Source organism: Empidonax traillii, unplaced genomic scaffold (genome assembly GCF_003031625.1).
Source record: "Empidonax traillii isolate 1590-97213 ecotype Southwest subspecies unplaced genomic scaffold, ASM303162v1 scaffold20:size5563877, whole genome shotgun sequence".
Lineage (NCBI taxonomy): Eukaryota > Metazoa > Chordata > Aves > Passeriformes > Tyrannidae > Empidonax > Empidonax traillii.
The window spans coordinates 3,015,540-3,021,539 of NW_020955213.1; positions in this window are offsets into that span (position 1 = coordinate 3,015,540).

Here is a 6,000-nt window from a genome sequence, read left to right on the forward strand (position 1 = left end):
AACCAGTAACTTCGGACTAGTGAAGCAGTGAGGCTCCTGACACCAGTTGTAATTTAGGGAGGTCTGGGCACTCTTTCACTTATCCTAGGAACCAGAAAGTAATAGACTCATGAGAAATGGAAACCAACAGGTCTGTTAACATGTGGTGCCTTTGTTTCTACTTTGTTGGTTTTTTTAGTTTCAGGGGGCGTTTTATTGTTTGGTTTCTGCTTCAGTACTGGCTCTCATTATGTCTCTTGTGATTAAAATGCCCACTATTTTCTCTTTAGGAGAAAATACAAAGTCACTTCTCTTTTTAATGAGGTTAGAGCTTTAGCTATTCAAAGTGGGCTATATTAGGTATTCAAAGTATTAATTTTTGTACCACCTCCTTGCACTGAATCCAAGTCTTCGTTTCTGCTCTGTGCATTACTAGGAATATGCTGGAGCTGCTGCCCCAGCATCCATCTCAGCAAAGCAGTATGGGAGGGAAAGTCCTTTCCCTTGTCTTTCTTTGCTTATGCAGCCCTAGATCCCATCAGCCCATGGGCCACAGCACTGCACCAAGATGTTCCCACAGATTTGCTCTGTTTGACACAGTTTGTGAGTGCTCTGGGCAGTGCCCAGGCTGTGGGAAGCAGGGTCTGTGCCACAGCCCCTCACCCCACTTTGTGCAGGCTGGGTTTGCATATAACTCAGCATGAGCTGCTGCTAAGGTGAATGTTGTTTAAATGGGTTTGAGTTACTGAGCTGTGTGTGTTTTATAGTGCAGCCTTGTGCCACTTTCCACTCTTTATGCCCTCTGCTAACTATGCAGTGATTATTTAGTAGCTGTTTCCGAGTTATCAATAAAAACAGTGAATACAACCGGTCTCAAACCTGTGCAAACACATTTCTTGCCCACAAAACTAAATATCAGTGAATGACTGGCAGATGTACAGACCCTTCCCATTCTTCCCAAACCACTAGATAACTTGTCAAATTTAAATTTTAAAATGTTTACAATCTCAGCTGACAGCTGCACTGTGCAGCAGCAACATCAAGGCGAGTGCACCTCCTCAGTGCTTTGCCTAAAATGCTGTGAAGTGCAGCGAGAAGCTGACAGACCTTCATGAGAGCCGTGCTGCTCATTTCCAGGCTGAGCATGGTGTTACAGGCATAAGTTAAACTTGGCTGGAAGTTATATGCAGGTTATTAATATACAAAGATAGGGAATGTTTAGATAGGACTGGCAAGGATCTACAGGAAAAGACACAGACTTATTCATGAGTTAATGTTGGAAGAGGACACTGTTGCTCAATACCTAAATGAGCTTCCCCTTGCCTTTCCCATACAGCAGACGCACACACTCGCACACAAAAATTAGGCAACCTCCCAAATACAGGATACAGTTCCCTTGAGGAAAAGAGGAGGATTTAAAAGACTCAGGCACTGCACTGGGGCACCCAAGTGTGTTTGAAATTGTCAAAGTTGACAAACTATTGAGATGAAAAGCAACTTGGAACTAAATGGAAATTGGAGTGAGAATAGAGGAGACTTCCCTGAAGATTTTTAATAGGTCACAGAGGGCAGGTTTTGTTCCAGAGGGCTGGATAGGGGCTCATAAATTACAGTTCCTCTTTTGCCTCTTTTTTCCTCCTTTAAGAAAAAGAGAAGCAGAGGGCATGGGAACTGCAGATGTGTAACAGGGACTTGAGCAACAAGGTAGGTTTTTTTTGTAGCTAAGGCAAGTTTAAAATTGTGTAATTTTGTGAGGTACAAGTTGGGCCTGCAACACGACTGAAAAAAATCTGTTTAATTTACTAAGAATGTACTCAGACTGACACATGACATTGAAAAGGTTAAAAAGATAAAGTTGATTTTTAAAAATATTTTAAAAATATTTTTAAAGTACACTGGAAACTGTCCTCACATTTAAAGTTGCTGAATTTTTTTCTTTCCTTTAGGGAAGAGGGGAACAGAAACCCAACAAACACCCTGCCCCCAAAGCCCCATGCCTGAGACTTTAATCTGACAATTCCTCCAAACTAAGGGTGATTCAGATACCAGTTCCTTTTTAGCTAACCACCAAACTTCAGTGGTTTGGATAAAAGGGAACTGTGGTTTGAGTCATCCAGAGTTAGTATTTGGTTGGCAAAACCATGCCTGCAGGATTTTCTAAAAGTCAAAAAACCCCTGCCTGTCTGCCAGAGGAGTTACCACAACTTGTCTTGCTTTCACATAAAAAGAGTCTGCCACGTGATATTTTGACTGATACATTTAATGTGGTAGCGATTAAACTGTGCTATGTCAGTTTTCTTTGTATTTTGGGTTTTTTTTACTGAGAAGTCTGCCTGTGAAGAGGCAGCAGCTATTTTTTCCATAATTGCATCTGTTTCAGAGAGCAGACAGATGTTGGGCTGAAATTCATTACGGTATTCATAAACTCCATTGGGATCTGATGACCTAGTAACATATAGCTACTGTTCCTTGCAAAGGATTTCAAAGGGTTCTTACTTTGAATGAAGAAATAACTTTGCAGAAGATGGGAGGAAAGGGAAAAACTTATAGCTAGGCAGATGGCTGCACAACAGCAAGACACAATAGTTATGTAAAATGTGTGTGTTCAATTTCTTTCAATAAATTATCTTTCTCTTTATTTTGCTGAACTGTCAGCCAGCCTTCATGCACCGGTATTGCTGTAGCAGGCAGATATTGCCTGGATTTTTTGATACTAGGCAGAGTCCCAGGGAAATAGCCAGTGACACAGGAAAGAGAAGAAAATCAGAGTAGGAAAAATTCTCACGGGGAGACAATGTAATAGATTTCACACAGAGAAACAGTAATCTGTATAATTCATGTATTACTGCACAAAATCACCACTGAGGATTCAACTGGGGCTGGAACAGAGTCCAAAAACCAGGAGTGCAAAATACCACAGTTCCAGAAGATACAACCCTTCTTCCTGAAAGCTTTGGTGTGGCTGTTTTCAGGGATAGAAGGGATGCGGGTTGGGCTGATGGGAAACTGGAAACTTCCAGTTGCAGCATTCTTACTTGAGAAACTCCGAAGTGCTGAGCTGAAACAATGCTGTGAAGTCATGGGTCAGGCAGCAGTGCAAGGTTATCGGTGCTGTGAGGAGAGGGCTCCTCATGCTCCATGTGGGGGGACACGTTTGGCACAGGCAGGCTCATCTTTGTGCCACTGGAAAGAAAAGAACTTTCTGCAAGAGTCCTAGTGAACAGATTTGCACTAATGGAATTTTTGTGGGAGACCTATATTTTAAGTTTTACTCTGGGAAATGAGGTGGACATCCTGGCTGGGATTACAGTAGTGAGAGGCACTTTTTCCAGCTTGCCTGTCCCCTCAGTAATCCTTGGGGAAGGAAGCTGTTTGGTCTCATTTTGGATATCCTGTGAAACAGAACTAGCACGGCTGCCAGGAACTGAAAAAAGTTATTTAATTTTTAAAGAGATGAAAACTACTGTATGTGCTGCTTCGTATTATACGGGAAATGACTGTTTTAGTTTGTTTGTCTGGATTTCTGATATTTCCAGTTTACTCAGGGTAGTAACCCTGTCTCTCAATCCTAATGCAGCAGCCTCTGCACAGTGCAAATCTGAAGACAGATTCAGGTTTAAATATGACTTTCTGGCCCAGCCTTAATATTTTTGGAATGAAGTGGGAATTTTCTTTAGTTTGAATAGGAGAAAGCATGAGAAATATTTACAGCCCTATCCAACAATCACTGAAAACAAAGATATTTTACTGTGATTTCCAAGCACTGCAGGGATGGGTCCCAGAAATGCTTAAGTTATGGAGTGGACTGGGTTGGTTGTTCAGCTTTCTTAGCGTCTTTTAACTAAATTGGAATGTAATTAGCTGAGTGTCCATGGCCCAAAACTTAAATCTTTCCTATGCGATCAAAAAAATTTTTGCAGCAGCTACAGTAAGTTATGCTGGTATTTTCCAAGGTGTGAGCTGATGAAAGTATGCTCTGCTTTTCTGTTTTCATTGAATAGTTCTCCTGGCACTGTGAGACTCCCACCAAGGTAGAACACAGGCATACCCAGGCTGTATGCAATCCTATACACATTTTTAATTTGTTATCTTGTTCCTGACAGTCTAGCAAAGCCACCCACGGTACAAACCATGCTGTAATTGGAAACGGAAGGGGACAACTTTAAAATTAGTAACTAGCCTAATAAATCAAGACTTTCTGGGTTTTTGTACTCTGAGACTTCATAAAATAACTTCCAGAATGATGCTGTAAATGGTAATGAATTCTAGCAGCAGCCAAGAGACCCTACTCAAGGATGAGTGTTGGGCTTAATACCATGCTGGCCACTGCCACCCATGGACTCTCCTGTAATCTGCATTTAACAGTTTATCAAGTTCTGATTCTGGGGGAAAAAAAAAAAAAAAAAAGAGGAAAAATTGTTTTCTGAGATCATCAGGAAAAAAAGATTGGCCTCCCTTTTCATTAATCCAGAAAGCACTTCTGGAAGGGGAGGGTGAAGTCCGTAGTTACAAGCAGATTTCATGGGCTTTTGTGTCACTTCTGTCTGTCAGCCAAGGGTTGTTCCCTAAAGAAACACTGAAGAGATGTCTAAAATTTCTAGTTCATATAAAAAAAAAAAAAAAAGTAATGGGGAGTTTTGCAAAGCATTTTTATTCTGGGAGAAAGGTGCTAATATCAGAGCATTTGCATCAGTCCAGTCAGGCACTTCAGACACTGTCAGAATGCAAGTTCCTTGCAGAAGGTAAGAAAACTTCCAGCAAAATAAATATCTCAGGGAATGTTTCAGTATCAAGGAAAGCTGGTGTTCACAGGGATCCTGTTTGGAGCATGTGCTGGGAAGCTGCTGCAGGGAGCAGTCCTAGAGAAGGCAGCACACTGGGGTGGGTCAGGCTGTGGCTCTCCACCATGGGGGCAGGGGAACTGAAAAGCATGAAGAGGGATTTTCCTCCTACCTCTGTGGCAGAAAGCCTAAACTGAGCTTTTGGGTTTCGAGCTCCCTGTTGAATTTGGATCCTGAAAATGCCGTAAAGTTATGCAGAAGGTTGGCTCTGGAGTCACAGATGAGGCATGAGCTTGCTGAGCCTGGCTGTTCCCACAACCATGGGGGTAGCAGGGATGCCCATTTCCAGAGCAGCGTCTGGAGGATTATTTCAGTGAGAAGATCCTGTGTGTTGGAGTTTCTCTGAATGGTAATTCCTCTGAATTTAGAGTTCAGAGAACCAAGAAATGCTGAAAAGGGTCAGTTTGTCCATTTCAGGCTAAATGCGCATTTTAGGAAGCTGTTTATTTCCTGCTGACCAGAAATCCTGTTCACTTATGAGTTATCTTCTTGTTTATTTCTTTGCCAACTTCACACCTGTAGCTGAAACCTCAGTGTAAACAAAGCTAAGGAAAGCAAGCCAGCATGTCAATTCTAGCCTCAGCTTTAAACACTCTCGTCCTTTACTGAGTGTCACATCTGGCAGGGACAATTACTATTGGTAGGATTATTATGGACCCAAATCTGAGTTAGGATGCTGACAGAGGAGCTCAGGATCAGCCCAGTACTTCTGGGGTACAATGGCATTTCCTTTGCTGAAACAAAGGAAGTTCTTCCCCCTTCATTCTTGCACTTCCCCTTTAATACAAAACATCCTTTGCATGCACATAGACATTTGAAAGGTTTTTATGTTCAGGTCTGTGGTTGCTGAATTTGGCTGCAGGGTTTTGACTACGGCTGTTGGAAAGGAAAGCTGTACTGATAGCATTTAATTGTCTCTTGTGTTTGTTATGCTTTGGTTGTTAGGGTGGTTTTTTTTTTAATTGAATATTTTCTTAAGGGAACGTGTTCACTTTTTATTATTGGTGAGATAAATGTGGGTTTCTAAGTTATTAACAGTTGTGCTAAGGCACTGAATTTCTGATTCCTAGGAGTTACTCTGCCACACAGCTTCATGCAGTAGAGCAAGGTTGGACAGCCCACTTGCAGGTCATCAGTAGCGCCAGTGCCCTGTCTGCACAGGGCTTTGGGGATGGCTGGG